Below are 22,925 nucleotides of genomic sequence, written 5' to 3'. Positions count from 1 at the left end.
AGAAAGACAGCCAAAAAGCTAACGATTTTTATTCAGACATATGGTAACTACAGTACGTTCACTAACAGTTTGATGTTTGATAAGATTAAAATGTGTTTGCTGAGTACAATGAGTGAAGTCTGAACCTCAGAGTGTTATCTGAAGGAACTTGGCACAGCATAAAAGACTGTTTTACAAGAAGATTATACTTACAGCTTTTTTTAAGAGCAGTTTGGATGATAGAATGACATAAACGTTTTCCATAACTGTTAAGACATCTTCAGGCATCATGAAGTTAGTGTGATCCATTTCAATAACAAATTTTTTTGTAAAATCTCCAGCTTAAGCAAATTCATGCAAGGTAAAACTGCTTGTTCATGGGGATGGTGTGGAGGAAACAGCATAAGTGAGTATTGACAATAAAGTATCCCTAAAAAGATTATTATCTTCCTTAAGTTTGCTGGAGTAGTAGCTCTTTTATTTATTTATTTATTTATTTTTAATTAGGATTGTGTTGCATATCACCAGAATAAGAAACGGAAGCGCTGATGCCATTTGAAGCATTCCATACAGGGTTATGTTTCATTCATTTTATTAATTTGTTGAGGTTCAGATTACAAAATACATGACACATTGTCTGGGATAGTACTAATAAAACCATTTAACTCTGTTCACTGAATTAGATACACTACTGGTACTATGAGATAAGAAGACTGCCACTGATGTCATAAGACTACATAAGTTTTTTAGTTGTTGCAACATAAATAATGACATATAAATAGATTTTAACTTTCACTGACATACGCCTAAAGAGGTCATATAACCATTATGTATAAGGAAACACAGTACTCTTAAAATATAAAAAATGCCTGCATTTTGCTATCTATGGTGCAGGTGTATTTCTCAGTAAAAGGATATAGAGAAGAGAGCCTTCAAAGGAAAAGAGACCAGATTCATTTATTTATTTTTCTATAAGTAGGCTTAGCTGTGAATCTCTGGGGGAGAGTGCACTCAGTTATGAAATACTCCAAAAGAACATATAGGCCTGTGGCAGAATTGTCCTACTTTTTTTTTTTTTTTTTTTTTTTTCCTGCTGGCAAAACAGAAATCTCAGAGTTGTTTTCTCACAGGTTATAAATGTTTTCCTGAAATACTTCCTGGGTTCATACCATACTGTGTTGGTTTTACCTTGCTGGGCAACTGAATTCCACCACAATCACTCTCTCACTCCCCCTCTTCAGAAGAGGGGGAGAAGAAAGTATTCTGGAAAGGAAAAAAAAAAAAAAAAAAAAAAAAAAAGGCTCACAGGTTAAGAAAAGGATGATTTAATTAAAAGGAAAAGGAAGAGGCAAAAAAACAAGCAACGCTGTGTGGAAGCAGAGAGAGAAAGAGAGATAGATTATTCTCTACTTCCCATCAACGAGCAATATTTGGCCACATCCTGGGATGCTGGGACTCAATACGTGTAGCTGTTGTCCTACCATGTCATTTATTTACTTGAGGTAATATGAATATTGCAAATGGAAAGTGTTGATACTAACATATGGTATATTTTCACAGACTAGAAACTAGAAAGTCACCTTTTTACTTACGGTGAAATTTCAACAATATACAAGAGAAATTTTTTCAATGTTTATCTGAGTCTCTTCTATACAATTTGGACATGTCAGAATACAACACACAAGGTGAATCTCAAAAATTAGAAATCTAACTCATTCTACATTATTTAGGCATGACAGTTTCCTGGACAACAGTGTTGGTTGTTTCTGAAAGACTCAGTATAGTTTTCTAAAAAGAGTTATTCTAATTTCAAAGCACAAAAAATGTGACAAATGTGTTTAGGTTTCAATTTTAACTGACAGAATTTCTAAATTTCTTATATAAATGATTTATTACATTTTAAGTTTACATTACTATTGGTCTGTAGCCTTTCATCACCACAAAAGCATAGGAAAAAAAAATAAAGGGAAAAAACAACCAACAAACAAACCATCAAACAGTGGGATTACTGAGCTGTGCTTTTGTTTGAGTATATCTGCATTTTATGTATATATATAAAAAAAAAAATCACAAAATATTGAAGGCCAAATCCTTGGCTTGTGTAAATCAGTATGTTTTCAATAGCCACATGCAGCTGGAGATGGGTTCAGTGCCTTTCCTGAGCAGCACAATTATTTGCTGCTACTTTACTGCTCTGTGAAACAGACATAACATACGCAATGATTAAAGCATCAAGCCCTGACAAGTGCTGTTCTGAACTTCTGTTCATTTTCAGTGTTGACTGCTAGAAAATACACTGCAAAAGAGTTTGTGTGGTGAAAAAGAATGTATATAACTGAAAACAGTGACTGCTCTGCAAAAATATTTTTCTCCATGTACTGTCAGGTTGCAACGTAGCTGTTCATTTTTCTCCATCATATGAGGAAGGACTTTGTCTTTTCCTCATTTTTATTTGTAGGTAGATGTAGTGGGTTTATGTGGCAAGGTTTTGGTAGCAGGGGGCCATAGGGGTGGCTTCTGTGAGAAGAATCTAGAAGCTGCCCCATGTTTGGTAAGGGCCCCACTGCTGACCAGAGCCGAGCCAATAAGTAATGTTGTTTGTGCCTCTGTGAGAGCATATTTAAGATGGGAAAAAAAATAAAAATAAAAAAAAAAACCGTGCTGTGCCACACAGAAGCTGGGAGAGTGAGAGGAGTGAGGAACAGCCTTGCAGGCGCCAAGGTCAGCGAGGAAGGAGGGGGAGAGGTGCTCCAGGCGCCAGAGCTGAAGTCCCCTGCGGCCTGTGGTAAGGACCATGGTGAAGCAGACTGTCCCCCTGCAGCCCGTGGAGTACCAGAGTGGAGCAGGGTTCCACGCTGCAGCGTGTAGAGGAGACCACGGTGGAGCAGGTGGACCTGCACTGACGGAGGCTGCAGCCTGTGGAAGACCCCTGCTGGAGCAGATTCTGGGCCGGACCTGTAGCCCGTGGAGAGGAGACCACGCAGGAGCAGGTGACCTAGTAGGAGCTGCTGCCTGTGAGGGACCCAGGTTGGAGCAGTTTGCTCCTGAGGAATGGACCCTGGGGTATGGACCCATATCTGGAGCAGTTCTTGGAGAGCTGCTGCCTGTGGCAAGCCCACGCAGGATCAGTTCAGCAAGGGCTGCATCGCGTGGGAGGGACCCCACAGCACAGGGGACGAGAGTGACCGAGAAGGAGCGGCGGAGAAGAAGCACTATAGACTGACCATAACCCCCATTCCCCAGTTCCCCTGCACCGCTCGAGGGGAGGAGGTGCTTTTGGTTTCTTTCCTTTGTTTCTCACTTCTCTAGCTTGTTAGTAATATGTAATAAATCTTACTATCTCCCTATGCTGAGTCTGTTTTGCCTGTCACGATAATGACTGTGATCTCCTCGTCCTTATCTTAACCCTTGAGCCCTTTTCATCGTATTTTCTCCCCGTTCCTCTTTGAGGAGGGGGAGTGAGAGAGCGGTTGTGGTGGAGCTTGGCTGCCCACCCGAGTAAAACTACCACAGTAGATTATACTGTACTTATATTTATTTGTTGAAACATCTGCATCTCTTATGATTTCTGTTGTTTTGTTGTTTGGTTTGGTTTGTTTCTCCAATTGAGACACTTTTAGTATTGAAGGTGACAATTAAATTACATCTAGTTTTGTCAAATTATCTACTATGAGAAAACTGAAAAGGAGTGTTTTAACAGTTGTAGAGATTAATTGTTAGGTAGGGCGAGGATTTTTTATTTCTATTTTTAATTTATTTTTATGAATCAGTTTGTCAAGGTTGCTTAAAGTAGCACTTTACAGAAGAAGGACCAAATGGTATGAACTGACATAGATGTAAAAAATTCAGTTGAACTGCACTGTGCCTATTTTCACTAATCCATATGTCTCAGTTTTCTGAGTTGGTTTTCTAACTGCTGTTTTATTATTTTATTTCCTGAGGGAATCATTATCATTATCCCTAACTTTTAGGGAAGTACAGCTTTTAAACCTGCAGAGAAACAAGAATAAACTAGAGCTTCACATACAGAAACTAGGTATCAAACAGAAAAACTCTGAAACTCAGAGATAAAGACAAGAGAAAAGAGATGCCTGGGATACAATCCCCATCCAAATAAATCCGTATGTATTTTACATTAAGAAGATATGGGACAAAGTATATAAATTGCATTGAGGATTTCAAAGAATATTTCTACTGTTTCTCAGCACCAGCTGAGAGTTGTTTCCTACTGCTTACTAGCTTACTTCTTGCTAGTTTTCTGGAATTAAGAATTTTGTATGTTTCTTGTGTAGTATCAAGATGTCATCTGTACTTTCTTTCCTTACTATTTTGTCCCATGTATGCCCATTTCATATTTTCCCTTTTGGATAAAAGTGCAAAGTAAATGTTTAAAATTCCTTTGGTAGAGAGGGATAGAAGACTGTCATCTCCTATTGTGGCTATTGTTCAGTAAGTACTAAATCATTTTATAGAAGATAACTGCAAGTGTTCTTTTTAATGTCTGTTTTAAGCATTGAGAGCTTTGCTTTTACCCAGTAACAGCAATATCTTTTGTGTACTTTGAGAATAGTTAGTAGATCAAGATATTCCAAGCCTTGTATGAGAGGGTATTTGGCCCATGAATCCTGAGGAAACTTAGGTAACACACAGATTCAGCATGTTTAGACCTGCAGAGCAGCAGATCTCTAGGAATCCAAATGCTACTTGCAAAACAGATGGTATCTCAATTTGTGAATATCTAAACTCTGGGAGAGAGGAGAAGCTTAACTACCTGTGTGAGAAACTAAGTTGTGTTTTTTGCAGTAGAGAACTAATTTTCTGTATTCAAAGGTAGTTGTGTAGTCATAACAATGAGAAATGCTAAGTAGATAAGTGGACAGTAGAAGGCCTCACTGTTCCAAAATAAGGAGAAATAAAGGGTTGAAAAAAAAAAAAAGTACATGTATGGTATAGAGGAGCGTTGAGTAGCTTGTGAACCTGTAGTACTCAACCAATGAGGAAATAGGGGAGGTGATCAGGTGTTGGATAATAGGGAATGAAAGGTTATGATTTGTTTACTATAATGCGCTCCTAATTGGCAGGACACCCACTATTGCAATCGGGAATAAAATAGCTTCACAGAAGATCCTGTCTGAAGAAAATTATTGAGATTTTTCGCACACCTGTGTACCCTTTGCAATCCAAACCACATACTACTAATTTCCAATACCCACAAAAAGTTCTCAGAGGTTATTAGAGTTGAAGGGAAAATTTAATACAGATCCTACCCACTAGCAGAAAATATCAAAGGAACTGAGAACTCATGATTCTGGATTTCACTTTCTATGTGTGTCTGTGTGTGTACTTGCATATATGTATGTATGTACAAAATAACAACTGCATGAATTTGCATTTACATTCAAAGCTATATATAGTGAGAATGTACATGTATGTGTACACATAAATATATCTGGATATACAACAGGTATAAAATATCTGTTAGAAGGAAATCAGACTTTTTGAGGAAAAAGTACTTTTTAGAATGTGATGACAGTGTTTCTCCTGACAGCTTCATTCCAATGACCCAATTCAGTAGTCAGATTAACCTGAAATGTGAACTCTGAAGATTCCTTGCTGTATAAATATTACATTGTTCTTTAGAAGTAACGAGCGACCCTCTTTGCTCTGCAGTCAAGTGGGATTCACAGAAGACACTTGATTCAGTTAATTTTTTCTTTTTCTGTTCACGACAGGATTTGGAGAGTATTTGAATAAGATCTGCTAAACACAAACATAGTGCAACTAACAACTGTAATTTATCATTATAAGCATGTTGATAAAACATTCACATTCAAAGAAAGAGGATCCAGATGTCTCACAGCTGACAAGGTTTAAATCTGCAATGTTAGAACGTACAGTTTACTTAACCCTACTGAGCAGTACCTTGAGCTTACGTAACTTGCCAATCACTGTGAAAGCCTCAGGCTCCCAAGAACCTCTCATACAGGAAGTTTGAGTGATGGCAACAGCTGACTTTTCTTCTGGGCTCCACCATCTCCCCTGTGGGGAAGGATGGCTATGTTCTTAAAGAATCCTTCAGTCTTTTCATAGTTTCATCTGGGATAAAATTAATTTTCTTCCTAGTAGCTGATATGGTCCTGTGTTTTGGATTTAGGATGCAAATAATGTTGACAACACACTAATGTTTTAGTTGTTGCAGAGCAGTGCTTAAACCAAGTCAGGGACTTTTCAACTTCTAATGCTATCCTGCCATTTAGGGGGCTGGTGGTACACAAGAAGCTGGGAGGGGATACAACCGGGACAGCTGATCCAAACTGACCAAAGGGATATTCCATACAATATGACATCACGCTCAACCATAAAACTTTATCAGTTTTCTGGCAGTTTTCTGTATATAGACATCTGAATATTTTCCAACTTAAACCTAGCTGATAATGTATAACAGAATGAGTAAATAACTTTAAAGTATTCCAAGAATGTTACCAAATGCCTGCTTATGTAAGATAATGAAAGTAAATGCAGGGAGGTACAAAATACATAGATATTACAAGGAGAAAAAAAAAAATGTAGAGGAGTGAAAAGAAAAAGAAAGTCAAAAGAACAATGAAGTCTCACATATCTGAATTGTCTAAATCTTCTCAAGAGAAGGATAAATGGTTGCATGACTCATCTAAGTGTATATCACAAAAGTGATCTTTCTTATTTTAATGAAACAATTGAGAAAATTAATCTTGCAGGGTGTATTCCTCTTCTGTTTTTCTTGGAGATGTAAAAAGTATCTCAAGACATATGTGTCTAACAAGGCAGCAAGGAATTTGGGAACTTTTATTTGACATGGCTCATCTGTTATATTTTTTGGTGGTTGGAATGTAAAGTCATTGTTTTACATACTAGCACAACTTTGTTTTAAGGTTCCTTTTTAGTCAACGGAAGGACTGATGAGACTAATGCCTACCTTGATAAGGGAGATGTGTCAAGTTTACAAGTTTGCCTTTCTCACTAGAAAGGGTTATTTTCTCTGTCTAATGACCTTCCATATAAGTTGTAACCTGAAGAGAAAAGGAATTTAAACAAATAAGTATGATAATGATAGTCAACATTGCCATAAATCAAAATTGTAGAATAATAGAAAAGTTTGGGTTGGAAGAAACCCATTCTTTCTGCCATGGGCAGGAATACCTACCACTAAACCAGGTTGCTCAAAGCCCCAACCAACCTGGCCTTAAACACTTCCAGGGATGGGACATCCATAGATTCTATGGGCAACCTGTTCCAGTGCCTCACCATCCTCTGAGTAAAGAAAGAGAGATGAAAAAGAACTTTCAGACCAAGATTGTCTGAAATGAGAATTAAAAATAAATAAATAAATAAATAAATTGAGAAAAGTTAGTGGTAAGCAGAAAGTCAGCTGAGGAATTACTGAGACCATTTGATGACAAAGGTTTAAAAAGGACATTCATAGATAATAATAATCCTATCAGCTCATGCCATTATTAGCATTGTCGTCAGCAAACTGAAGAGAAATTGCAAAAGGCTTAGGTAAGTGTTTTTCTTTTTTTTTTTTTTTTTTTTCCCACTCCTTATTTATGTTTCTTTATTTACTGACTCATCTATTTATTTATTTATTTTTTGGGATGGTGTGTATTTCAGGACTTTCATCCTCAAGAACAAGTGTTTAAACTCCATGTTCAAAATTTCTTCATGTTTTTGTCTTAAAAAAATATAGTTCTATGAATTTCATGTCAGAATGTGTCACTACAGCTGCTATTTCTTGTGACCAGGATAATACTGTGTTGTTATAAATACAAAGATAAACAGAATGATTTCTTTAGAAAATAACTGATGATTAGGTCAGTTAACCGAAGCTATGCTTATGTATTTCACTGCTACTGTAACAAAGCTATGATATTTAATTGAAAAAAAATGAACTGAGTTAAAATATATAGTTCCTTCAGTAGGTGAACTTTTCTGAATTATATATGCACATGATGTTCTCAGTTCTTATTAAATATATATATATATCTGAAAGAAGTTTGAACTTATGTCTATTTTAGTCCTTGATTTATACATGTATGCAAAGATATCATAGGCAATGGGGCATTTTATTTCAGGTAATAGTGAGAATACATAATTGTGCTGTATGCCACAGGTAGTGGGATCTTTTAGATTATGTTCACAGTACTTGTGACTTTAAAATATTTGACTTCCTTTATTATTCCAGAAACTATCTCACTCTTGAACATCTGACTTGTCTTTCCTTTAATATCTTGATGATATAACTAAAATCTATTATTATTTAGGAGAAGGGGGAATGGTCTTAAACTAAAAGAGAATAGGTTTAGATTAGACATTAAGAAGGAATTCTTCACTGTAAGGGTAGTGAGGCATTGGAACAGGTTGCCCAGAGACACTGTGGATGCCCCATCCCTGGAGCAGCTCAAGGCCAGGTTGGAAGGGGTCTTGGCCAACCTGATCTAGTGAGTGGCATCCCTGCCTATGGTGGGGGGTTGCAATTAGATTATCTTTAATGTCCCTTTCAACCCAAGCTGTTCTATGATTCTATGACTATAGTTATAATAACTATATATGTACTTATATGTTACTATCATTTTTATTATCAATGCTACTGGCAGTACAATTACTGTTGCTACTCTTACTGAAACTAAAGTTAGATAATTAAAATAACAAATGTTTTTACATTGCTAGATCAGCCCTTATGTTTAAACACTGTTTTTGAGTGATAGTCATGAAAAAGGATGGTGGAAGGGGAAAGAAGAGCATAGTATCAAATCATTATATAAAATAAACATACTTGAATCATAACAAGTTGTCTTGGTTTCAGTTAGGATAGAGTTAATTTTCCTCCTAGTAGCTGGTAGGGTGCTATGTTTTGGATTAGGATGAGAAGAGTGTTGATAACACTCTGATGTTTTAACTGCTGCAGAGCAGTGCTTACACCAAGCCAAGGACTTCTCAGCTTCTCGCTCTGTCCTGCCAGCGGGCAGTCTGGGGGTGCAGCAGGATCTGGGAGGGGACAGACCCAGGACAGCTGACCCACACTGGCCAAAGGGGTATTCCATGCCATCTGACTTCATGCTAAACTATATATAGGGGTGGCTAGCCGGGGTGGGGGGGCCGGCTGTTCGGGGATAGGCTGGGCATCGGTCAGCGGGTGGTGAGCAATTGCATTGTGCATCACTTGTTTCATACACATTATTAGTAGTAGTACTGTTATCATTATTATCATTATTATTATCCTTTCTTTCCTGTCCTAATAAACTGTCTTTACCTCAACCCACAGGATTTCATTTCTTTCTAATTCTCTCCCCCATCCCAGAGAGGGAGAGGGGAGGAAAAAAAAAAAAAATGAAAACACTCAACAAAATGTGACTGGACTTTTTTTTTATAATTATTATTTTGTTAAGATTCCAATCATTCACATAATCTTACTTCTAGAGCACAACTTTGTTTAATGAATTTCTCTGCTATTATAATGAATGCAAATATAATAACTTTGTTACTAGAAAAAAATGTATAGAATTGGACAATTTACAGACAGTTGTATTCTCAAACACTCATCTTCATAATTAAAATTCTATAATTAATTATTTATAATCTTGGTTTGATTGCTAAAAATCAGGTGTATACAGTCCTGGCAAATCCTTGACAACATTTAATTCTGAATCATGATTCAAGCATTTTTAGAAAGTTCATAAATTTCTACACACAGCCAATTTTCACATAAAAAGTTTCAAAACTTTCATCAAAAGTTCACAAAAGAATAAGCATTAATTGTGTAATAAGATGAGGTCTTTAATTAACATGTATAGAATCACAAAATCCCAGAATCACAGAATTGTAGGGGTTGGAAGGGACCTGGAAAGATCATCGGGTCCAACCCCCCTGCCAAAGCAGGTTCCTTAGAGCAGGCTGCCCAGGTAGGCATCCAGACGGGCCTTGAATATCTCCAGTGAAGGAGACTCCACAACCTCCCTGGGCAGCCTGTTCCAGTGCTCCATCACCCTCACCGTGAAGAAGTTCTTTTGCATGTTGGTGCGGAACTTCCTGTGCTTCATTTTGTGGCCTTTGCCCCGTGTCCTATCCCCACAAACTACTGAAATGAGGTTGGCCAAATCCCTCTGTCTCACACACCTCAGGTATTTATAAACATTGATGAGATCCCCTCTCAGTCTTCTCTTCTCCAGGCTGAACAGACCCAGGTCTCTCAGTCTTTCCTCATAGGGAAGATGCTCCAGGTCCCGTATCATCTTTGTTGCCCTCCGCTGGACTGTTTCTAGGAGATCCCTGTCTTTTTTGTATGGGGGAGCCCAGAACTGGACACAGTACTCCAGGTGAAACCTGACCAGGGCAAAGTAGAGGGGGAGGATCACCTCCCTTGACCTGCTGGCCACCCTCCTTTTAATGCACACCAGGAGCCCACTGGTCCTCTTGGCCACGAGGGCACACTGCTGGCTCATGGTCAACCTGTCGTCCACCAGGACCCCCAGGTCCTTCTCCTCAGAGCTCCTCTCCAGCAGGTCGTCCCCCAGCCTGTACTGATACAGACACATACTGATACTGATGAACTGGTTGTTCCTTCCCAGGTGCAGGACTCTACACTTGCTCTTATTAAACCTCATTTGGTTTCTTCCTGCCCAACTCTCCAGCCGGTCCAGGTCTTGCTGAATGGCAGCACAGCCTTCTGGAGTGTCAGCCACTCCTCCCAGCTTTGTATCATGGGCATACTTTCTGAGGGTGGACACTATTCCCTCATCAAGGTCGTCGATGAAGATGTTGAACAAGACCGGAGCCAGCACCGACCCCTGGGGAACACTGCTAGTCACAGGTCTCCAGCCGGACTCTCCGCCACTGATCATCACCCTCTGAGCTCGGCCAGTCAGACAGTTCTCAACCCACCTTACTGTCCACTCCTCTATCCCACACTTTCTCAGCTGGTACTGTCTCTTCACAGCAACTTACAGTATGATTCCTGAAAAAAAAAACAAAACAGAAACTACCTACCTCAGGAGCCTACCTTGCCTGAGCACCTGAAATGCTGGCACCAGTGAACAAACATGCAGCCATCTTTCCACCCCAGCATTTCAGTTTACATACAAGGTCATATTAGTTAGCTGATTTATAAACATGCTAGTTGCCAAGGTCAAGGTATCGCCTTCATTTGCCAAATAACCTGCAACTAGTGTCATAGAACTGATTTACACATAAAAACAGAATGTAACACTTTCATAAAATTTCCCATAAAGAGGTTTATATATATATATATATAATTTATATATATATATATATATTAATAACTATGAAGTTATCAGGTTTTGCTTTTAAGGAGGTAATGGGAGGATTCCAAAGATTTGCATACATATACATATAGAGAGGACCTTTTTTATCACTCTACAGTATCACATAAAAATATCAGTGCTCTGTAAGCATCCATAACATTACATTTCATATTGATATAACCAGTTTTAAAGTCCTGCAATAATCTCATTCAGTAAGGATGCATTTCAATTGTTTGAAAGGTCTAGCTACCTTAGTAACATCCTCTTCAGCAAGAACTGATGGTGAAATATTTACAAAATTGTGTTTAGAGGGAATGAAAAACCAACAAATGTAGCTGGGAGTCAGTAGCTGTAATTTCTGTTCTCTTTAGTTTCAAGTCTTTGGTTCTTTCAATTATCATATATGGCTGCTCAAAAAAATTCACAGTGCTGTCTGCTCTGGATTATGGATCTTCACTGGCATAAATGCATGACAAACACAGAAGTTATACTACTACTGATATTGTGCTGTTAATATTTGATTTCTGTTGGTTCATCATATACTTGATATGGAACACCTCAGGGTCCTCAGCCAGGTCTTTTATACCTGTCCTGCTTTCAGCAAAAGGATAACTGCAGGCTAACATGAACTGTTAATGATGCCTTAAAACTAACTGTAATTGTCCTTTACATTTTTCTTAGATCAATAACTCTATGGAAAAGTTTTCATACCAAGACATCTAGAAGCAAATCAATTACAATACTGTTGAAGTCTTTGAGGTAAAGTTAGTTGAAATGGAAGCCGGAAGGAGGGGGGGGGGGGGGGGGGGGCAGGGAGGAATGTTCAATGAGAATTGACTACTCTTTCCCAGTTATAAGAAATTCACATTCACAAAAAAAAAAAAAAAAAAAAAAAAGAGAGAGAGAGGGGGAGAAAGAGAGAGAGAGAGAGGTGAAAGATAGATATAACTGCCGGATAAAAGAGTAAACTGGATATGTAAGCATTTTATGTCAGTTTTAAATAGACTGCTTTATTCAAACTTTCTGTCCCTTTCACATTGATAAATTTAAAGATCTGTGAATAGGTAAAAATAAGTCAAAAGTTACCAATGGACTTTTTATTTTTAATTTTATAAATAAGTAATATTAATTATTTATTTTATTAAGAACTGTTTTTAAGTGAACCACTACTTCTCTGCAGAAAGCTTACAAGAACGTGGATGACTGGCTTGAGGAACAGAAGAGCTGATACTTGCACTTTTGCTTTATTGCAGAGAATTTGGAAGGAGTATGTCAAATAGTTCTAGTGAGAAGGTGTCTCCTATATATTGGGATAAGATGTTTTTCTTTTCACAAGAATAGAGACTAAACTCTTCTTGGTGATACACATCACCTCTGACTCACCTCCGATAATAATTCAAATCAATAAGAGCAAAAGTGTGAAGTGTCTTCCTTTTCACTTTCAAATAAGAAAGAGTAAGGAAACTTCCGTGGCCCAGATGAATTTTAATCTAGAAAGATTAAATAGTTTTTTATTCCCCAAGGGAATTATTTTTATCAAACAGGTTAGTTAAGAATGTCAGCAACCAAGCTGTCATTTCTAATCAGGAAATAGTTAATTGATATGAGTCACTAGATGTTGTTCACTGCATACTAAAAGACACTGATTCCTTACAGAATTACTACATATTTTCAAGCATGCCTTCATCAGTGAATACAGTCAATGAAACCTAGATAATCTAGTGCTCTTCAAATTTTTCATATAGTTTGTTAGAAATCTGTATAATGCCAGTTTTGTAAAATTTCTGTTATCCAGTGAGAGCCTGCTTTCATTTTTTTAGATAGTGATATGTACCTGTGGGAAGACAAAACATTTATTGTTAAGAACTATATAATGATTTGTTGCGTGGTAAGTACGTATTGCCAGTATAGTCTCTGATTTCTACACTACTTTATGTTTATATTGACTTTAGTTAGGCTGGAGGGTCAGATAGGACAAAGTAAAATAAAAATAAATAAAATAAAATAAGATAAATAAAATAAAAATTAAATTAAATTAAATTAAATTAAGTTAAATAAAATAAAATAAAATAAAATAAAATAAAATAAAATAAAATAAAATAAAATAAAATAAATAAATTAAAATAAATAAAAATCAGATGAGAGCTTGAAACTTTTTACAATTTCAGTGTGAATTCAATAAAAGAAACCAGATGATGAATATTTCATTTTGGAAGAAAAATGGAGATCTGAATACCCTAATATCTTCAAATTTGGTATCTTTTATTTGCATGCCATACTGAGTGATAAGGAGTTGCAAGGATACGTGGATGCGCACAACCAAATGTTTTATTCAGCACATGCATTTCCATCTTCCAAGGCAATTCATGATTTTTTCTCAAAGGTATTAATTTAAACATTTTAAAATTAATTTAAACATTTTTCAATTCATAAAATATTACATCTTGCTCTTTATATGATTTGTGAGCAATTATTTAAAATAATTTTAATTATAACTAGGTAGATTATAGATTAGTGCTTAATGATTTAAGTGTTTAAAACCACCAGAACGAGTCTTTTTTTTTTTTTTTTTTTTTGCCATTGACTTAAAAGAAGTTAAAATTGTGTCATGAGGAAAAGATTTCTGAGAATGGCACTTAGGCTTACAACTTCAGAACATTTTTTCTATTGAGGCTATTACACGAAGAGATACTGACTACTTGGAAAACACAATTTATTTTTGGCATCACAAACTAATCTTAGCATTACAAAAAACAAATTTTTTTTCAGACAACGTGGGATTCATTTCCTCATTTTTTTTTCCTTTTGTTAATCCAAGATAAACATCTGTATTTCCATTTTTCTTTCTAGCCTTCTTTTCATGTTGAGACATTTCCAGAGTAACGCTAATCTAGCTAATTTTGGTCATCAAAATCCTGGTGAGAATTTAGACAGTACTTAAGTGTCAAATCCTTTTCCCCCATGTATTCCCCTAGTGCCATTTCATATATTCATATATCCTAATACCCTCCAGCTGCTGCATTGGAAAGGCATGTCTCTTTCCACAGGTCTTGTGTCAGATCTCACACTCACACACATCTGCCACTGGCTGAATTGGTGTGTCAAACCAAACTGATCCCTTTCCTTTTTTTTTTTTTTTTTTTGTTCTCTCTGTTCATTATAGTAAAAGATAAAGATATCTACTTAGAGAAGCATAGATGTACTAGATGTGTATAGATGTCCGTTTCTGACCTTGTCCACTAAAATCTCAAAGAATCCTTAGATGAAACAGTAGATAGAGACAAAGTCATTAGGCTTTTATTGTTGTTCAATATTTGTGAAAGAAAAAAAAAATCCATCTGCTCTTTGATACATCTCAAAATCTTTATCACAGTATCACAGTATCACAGATTTCTAGGTTGGAAGAGACCTCAAGATCATCGAGTCCAACCTCCGACCTAACACTAAGTACTCCACTAAACCATATCGCTAAGCTCTACATCTAAACGTCTTTTAAAGACCTCCAGGGATGGTGACTCCACCACCTCCCTGGGCAGCCCATTCCAATGCTTAATAACCTTTTCGGTAAAGAAGTACTTCCTAACATCCAACCTAAAACTCCCCTGTCGCAACTTTCGCCCATTCCCCCTCGTCCTGTCACCAGGCACATAGGAGAACAGACCAACCCCCACCTCTTTACAGCCTCCTTTAAGGTAACTGTAGAGAGCGATAAGGTCGCCCCTGAGCCTCCTCTTCTCCAGGCTGAACAAGCCCAGCTCCCTCAGCCGCTCCTCGTAAGACTTGTAAGACTTATAACATGGTCTTGCATACCATAGAGACGCCAGTTTATACTGAAAGTGAAATCTTGATTCCTTAAAATTAGAAAAAAAAGGTTGCCTGAAATATGTATTGCATTAATTCGTATATATATATATATCTTGCAGAAGTGCTGTGCATTTTTAACTGTTCCTTGACTTTTTTTTTTTTTTTTTAACTGGCTAACAGATAATAACAACAAAGATGGCCCCATCTCTCTGAAATTCATCTATTTTACTCTTATATACTTTACAGATTACATAACAGTTAGCTTCAACAGTTTCAATGCCCAGATTTTATGCATTTATAAAAATAACAGCTCATATAAAATGAATTTCTGTGCTTTCTGGTGGGAAGCTTAACTGAAATGTCTACAGGAGAATTAAAGGAGGATACTGTTTCCTGAAAATAAATGTCAGTGCTATCTAAGACTCTTAGGGCAGCATGTATGGTACTAAACACCTGCACTGAAGCAGCTGAATTGAGCTCCTACTGTTCTCTGAAACATCTTAAGATATCTCACTTGTCCTCCAGGTGCTGCTTCACAGTGATACTCCATTCTAAACTCTAAAAAGAAACCTTAGATATCAATGGATTCTCAAAAAAGTATTTATTCCATGTAGCCGAAATTCTTTATCAACATTAACTGTAATGGTAACTTAGATCTGTGCAAAGTTCAGGTAAATAAACATGGGTGTTCAATATTATTTAGTATTCTATAGGGCTTCTAAATGTTTGCAGGCGATAACAGAAGTAATACTTAACCAAGAAGACATGCTCATCTTTCTAGAAAATATCTTTCCAGATTAGATAATTTAAACCAACACAAAGGGCACTAGATTCTGTTAGTCAGGCTGATCAAGTAAATCAAAAATCTAATTTAAATACAGATAGAAATAAATATTGAAATTTAGGGATCTAAAATTGAAAAATTTAAATCTTTAAAATATTTTAGTCCCAGATATGATAATAGTGCACTGTAATTCTTCACATATGTTTTTCTTTATTATTGTACTGCATTCACATTTTACATTTTCACAGAATCACAGAATCATCTAGATTGGAAGAGACCTCCAAGATCATCTAGTCCAGCCTCTGATCTAACACTAACAAGTCCTCCACTAAACCATATCACTAAGCTCAACATCTAAACGTTTTTTAAAGACCTCCAGGGATGGTGACTCAACCACTTCCCTGGGCAGCCTATCTTTAGATGAATGCATCAGAAATGTGAAAGGTATTTAATACATATGTAATACAACTTTTGGTTACACAAAGCTTCAGTTTATCAAAGCACTGAAGAATAATTGGGAAGATGTTTCAAATACTACCTGGGGAAACAAGAATAAGTGCTTTATAACCTCTTGCTACTCTTGCTATGAAATTCCAATAAAACTTAACCAAAATAGTTTACTATCAAATGTGTTCATTTAAAAGTGCAATATTTATTAACTTCTTGTGGTTAAAATATTTGGTGAAGAAAATAAACACAAATCTTAAAAATAACTAATATCTTTAGACTTGTCCTGTAGATATGCTTCAAACTGTCAGATCACTTTCAAAATAATAGCTGTCAAAGATATTTTAAATTTCCAGTGACAATATGTTCTTTGTTAAGAAGAAGTTCAGAGTCAAATTTGTCAATAATGAATTTTAAAAAGATTCACTTACCATGTCAGATTTGAATGTTATAGAAAATTTGCTTATTAGCTGATGACTTTTTTTTTTTTTTTTAAATTAACAGTGCATTTTCTTAGCAACATGATACCATTGTTCTACATCTAGATTGCTTGCTGGAGACAAATCATATGTTTTTAACCTAAATTACAATTTAGGTATAGGTGGTTTCTTTATTCTTCACATACAAGTCAGTCCTTACTTTGACATAAATGACTAAGAAAATATCGTGGTTTTTCTGAAATATAGACCAGAAACATTTTCTGAACATGGACTTCTGATGAATCATTTTAATTGACAAAAGAAATTCAGGAGAATAAAAAGATGCTGCCTTTGACTTTGTCCTTTCTTTCCCATCCAACCAAATAATTCAAGTTTAAAAAAGCAGTAAGTGTGTATTCGGTTCTCAAGCATTTATATAGTGTTATGTCAGCATCACTTGGAAACTTATCATAAGAAGATAATCTTGCCTCAGAAAGGTGATTTCAACTCTGTAAAATGTTCTCTGAAAAATACGGAAGAGTATGTAGATTTATTGAACTTATTTCCAGTTGAATAATAAATGCAAAAAAAATTAATATCTAGCTCTGCATGGAATTAATATCATGTATCAGGCATTGGCATGCTTTGGTAAACATGGTTCAGCTAACATGAACTGCTTGGGACACACTTCCAATCCAACCTAGTCAGCTTGTTAACAGAGGTAGCTTCCAAGGAATAATTTCTAACTCTAAAGCAATTTTTTGAGATCACTTTCTGCACAACAGTGACGCAGTCTGTAGGCTGGATGAAGATTGTTGGTATATACATAAATTTCTAAATTTACTTATCTCCACGTGAGCTGAATGTGTAAGATCCTGTAATGGTTAGCAGGGTTCCAGTCAATACAGTGAATGAAGCCTAGTAACCTGCTAAGTTCAGTTTGCTTTTAAGTATGTATCTGCATTTGGACTATTAAATTGTTGTATTGGTTTGGTCTCTAATACGTATAAGACAAGCTTAGACTCTCAGCTCACACATAGACAGATACGTTCAAATGTTCACAAATATTGCAGTCAAAAAGATACAGCCCATACAAATGGCAATAACCACATTGCTCACACAAAACATCTAGGGACATTAATATACCATGTTTAGAAACCTGGACTTTCTTTCTTTTTTATTCTTTGATTTTTTTTTTTTTCTGAATTAACAAACAACAACAAAACAATAGATACTTTGGGCCTTCAATTTTATCCCATGGCTCTTACTTTCTAGGAATGCTTGACAATGAGAAAGAAACGGAAGAGCTAGTATTTGATCTATTCTATATCCTGTCTGCTGAAGTTTGGACAACACTTTCAGGCGTATGGTTTGATTTTTGAGTGGTCCTGTGTGGAGCCAGGGGTTGGATTTGACAATCCTTGTGGGTCCCTTCCAACTAGGGATATTCTATGATAAGTTTTGCTGTTATGCAGGAAAAGAATGCAAAACTAATGGTGCAACAAAAAACATTTCACTCACTCCTCAATTTCAAGGATTATGCAATTAAATGCTATTTTTATTCTATATTTTAAGTAGTATATTTTTAGCTGTCATCCAGTGAAGTATGTCAAATGATACTCAGATTTTTTTTTTTCAAAAACAAGCAAACAGAAAAGATATATTTTTCTTGGGATGTAATTGACTCGATCATTCTTTAAATTGATTCAGGTATTGAAACCTGTATAATTACTGTAACTTCCAGCTTCCCCACTTACCTCATTTCATAACAGGAAGATAACAGGAAGATACATACTTCCTGTTAACGATACCTGTCTGCTCTGAAAGTAAAGCCATCATCCGTTTTATATAGACAGATATATAGATATATATCTATATAGATATATAGATATGAATACACACATATATGTATATATATATACATACTATAACAGTTTTATCTTAAAATCATTAAAGCTGAGGTCTACTTCTTGTAGACCTTAAAGTAAATATGTAAGACATCTTAAAAGCTATCATTTTATATGTGAGTTTACAAGAGAAAGAAATCTCTTCCCAAAGAAACATTTACTGTATAAAACTAATCTGTATAAAGTGTATAAATACATTTTCCCTCAAATTTTCCATCCAAATTGTACATCTACATTCTTAGACATTTTTAGAAGTTTTCCAAAACTATGCTTCTCTCTGAAACTTTCTTACTAACTTGGAGGTACATGTAATTTTCTCTCAATGAACAGCTGAACACTAGCAACTTGAGGAACTGGTTTTAAAAGGAAGACTTCTTCCAAGGGAAATAACTTTGGAAGTGAGTCTTAATAGGTCGCTGGAAGAGCACTGAAGAACAGTTATTAATTCATGGTAAAAAACCATACAACAGGACACAATTTCTTTAATGGCTACAAAAATGGTATTTTTGATGGTATTACTGCTTCAGCATAAGAATGAGGCATAAGTACAAGTAGTAAGAAGTGTCAGAAAATGGTTAAAAATTAAATAGGAATACTGATGATTTAAATAATAAATCAGATTATAGAAAATGAAAAGATAATTAAATACTGAAAAGAAAATATATTATAAAAATCACAAAGAGATAAATGAAATGAGCTGGAAGAGTCAAACTGATTCATTTTCTTATTCATGATGGACACAGCACTGGAGAATTTTGGTTAGTATATCATTGTGCATGTCAACTATGTCAAAAAACATTAAGTGAAAAAGAGATAAAATCACCTTCCATGTTGATAAGCTTAATATGTGCCAAGAAGTATGCAAATTTAGTATACACAAAAAGCAACAGCAGGCACAAAATGTTTGTTATCTCTATACAGACATCTAATATCAGTTTTAAGAAACATAAATTGATGATCTTTCTACCATAATTTCTTAAACAGTACTGTCCTAATATGTTTCATATACAAATACTGTAAATGTGTAACGCTATTAAATTTTATGGAGTTACATAACTATTTCATTTAGAGAAACTGCTTTGATTGAGAGCAGATTTAAAACTTCAAATGAAGTTTTAAATGGGATAACTAACTTAACATAAATTTCCTCTGCAGAGCAAAAGACCTCACAAACAGTTAGCTCAAGTCATGAGGCCACTTAACTGGCATACATTAGATTAACAAAAAAGTTAAAGAAGAAAATAGATGATGAAACCCAAAAGTAGTATGTGGAATTTTAGCAACAAATAAAAATTTGATTTTTTTTTTAATGTTATGCTCACTTTTGTTCAGGTTTTTTAATAACTATATTATTGCATCTTTTCTTCATTTTTGCTTGTTTTGAAGTCATTAGTATGAGTTTTGTTCAATGTTTCATATGTGTGTACATTAACTCACTCTTCTGAGAGGCAAAAGCAGGAGCAGGAAGAGACTTGTTTTATTTCTGTCTCACTTCTGTCTTCAGCTAAACTTTAAATTATTTCAGATATCGGAAAGATCATTTTAATGTCATGATTTTCACTATTTTTCTTAGAGGCAAAGTTTTATTCTACTCTCAGGTGAATGACAACCTAATGAACTCCTAATGAACTCACTCCTGAGGATTTGATAGATGTCAGTCATTCTGTTTGTGTGCTTGAAATTCTCTGACAAACCTCAAGGGACACATATAATTGACCGAGTGATTGGGAAAAACAAACAAACAAACAAAAATCATTTGATCATTTCACTCAGCTCCTCTTGCAACAAGAGGTGAAATACAAACACACTTATCCATTGCAATACAAGTTAAAACAATACAAAACCAGAACAAAAGCTCACTCATATATGAGATATAATAATGAAGGTATTTCATTTTCCTCCAACAACATCTAAAAGTCCTATGTTGTCTTTCTCACTGTTAGGTACCTTTCCAAATTAATTTTCTCTTTTTTTAATATGGTCACATGAGGCAATACAAATAATATAACAATTTGTTTTGGAAAACTATTCATATCCAAAGAACATTTAGAGTTATTTATTTTTATTTCTCTGTTGTTTTGCATTGAGAATATAATACACCATGTTTAATTTCATCTAGTTAAGATTTAAGGTAGGATGTTTTGAGGCAGCTCTAAAGCATAATGTAGTCTGAATTAGCCCCGTGATATATCTCTGATTCACACTACTGCTATATATCTTTTTTGTTATTATTTCTGTTGCTCTTATATATATATATATATATTCATATATGCATATATCCTACATAGTACCTTGTGTTTAAATTTCAGCAGACTAAAGGATATATAGTTCATAGATACATAGCTACATAGTTCATAAATGAAATACACATGAAAATAATGTAGTAACAGAGAAACAACAGAATATCTGTCAAATTTATTGTAAATGTGACTCAAGATACCACGTCTTTAAAATCACACAAGAATTTTTATATGTTAGAAGAATTGTTAAAACTTTTTTTTTTTTTTTTTTTTAAAGGGGAAAATATCTGAATGTTCTTGATGATGCAGGAAATCCTGGATCTTTACTAGGAAAGAAAAAATATTTGTCATTGGTTTGCTTTCATTTTTTAATTTTTGCTCTTAAATATGGCAGACGTGTAAGTTCACAGATCATTTTAATCCTAGGTAAAAATACATTTTAAATACATTTTTTTCAATGGAGATGGATTTTTATCATTATTATTGTTACCTTATAATTAATTGTAAGCTCATTCAGAACTTGAACAAATAACCAAATTCCTAAACACAGAGCAAAATTTAAAATTTAATGCTTTGTTATATAAAGATCTGGTTAATTCCTAATACTACATAGTTTTAAGAACAAGCAATTACTTTCAAATATTAAGCATCTTTTGTCTTCAAATGTGTACTGTGGAGATTTTGCAATAAAGAACTTGTAAATTAAAATTGGCTTTATATATGCATGTTATTTGTAATAATTTCCTGTGCAAACTTTAACATTTATATTTTGATTATTGTTTCTTAACCTAACATTTAATCTGTAACAGTTTTTAAAATTTAGTAGAGTAGCTAGTAGTAGTCAGTATGTTATATCTTGTGATTGGCATTCATCTGCTGTAATGTAAGCATCTAAAATTCAGTTTTCCATAAAGCTTTATCTAAATCTAAATGTTTCAGGATAAATGTAGGCTATGTTCCCTAGTAGACAGCAACTTGACAGAATGGGTAGATATATATATACGCATAAAACAGGTATCAAGGCTTTTTACGTGTGTGTTTCATAAAATCTAAATGGAATATGACTTGGAGTTCCATATAAAATTTTAGATGTCTAAACATTACCCAGGAGGAATTCCTTAATTTGTGGCCACTGTAATAAGTAAGAATTATATATCTAGATCTATCTATATATAGATATAATTTTATACACACAAATATTTTTTATTTAATTTTAAACACACAGGACACTAAAAATAAAACTTTTATGCAATATTTTTGGAAATAACTTTTCTTTTCATGAAAACAATTTTAAAGGATAAAAAATTATTCAGATTTTGATTAAGGAAAAGTTCGGTAAAGGTATTATTTTAGCACTTTCATGACAACTGCTTGCAGTTAAATGCATTTAGTCACTTTAGTCCTGAAGATGTCTACTGTGAGTTGACATAGCTACATGAGCAACTGGCTCTATGTCGCTTATATGATCTTTTAATGAGTCATTCAAATTAGCATTTGTTTACAATATGATGTCTTCAGGAGGATGGAAAAGAGGAATGGGAGGAGGTTAGGAGAATGCATATTAAACTAGATATTATCTTTTCTTGAACTATGTGAAATGTCCTTTTCACACAGCATGGCAGGAGGCTGAGAGGTAGAAATGGTATAACCAAAATCTGGTTCATTACTTGTCTTTATGTAGGCAATGAAACACTTCATATTTGTAAGATTTATTTAAATGGGGATGAAATTGTATCCAAAATTACAGGTCAACAAAGACAGATATCCACAAGTAGAGAGTATGAGAATACTACAGGAGCACAGTTGCGAGAAAATGAATTGCCAGCTGTATATATATAAAAAAAAAAAATAAAATGTAATGAATATTGGAGTGTAGGTGTCGAGGTGTTGGCAGTCCAGGCGTTGCAAAAGTGCCCTCTGTCAGGACAGGCCAGGGGCTGCTCCCTCTGTTTCCAGCTGTCTCCAACAGCCCCAACACAGGACACATCTGAGAACAGCCAAGACAATGACACCTCTGAAGAAAGGCATTTAAGAAAGGGTGAAGTGCC

This window comes from Anser anser, assembly GCF_964211835.1.
Source record: "Anser anser genome assembly, chromosome: 1".
Classification (NCBI taxonomy): domain Eukaryota; kingdom Metazoa; phylum Chordata; class Aves; order Anseriformes; family Anatidae; genus Anser; species Anser anser.
Note: the sequence above shows the minus strand (reverse complement) of the source record.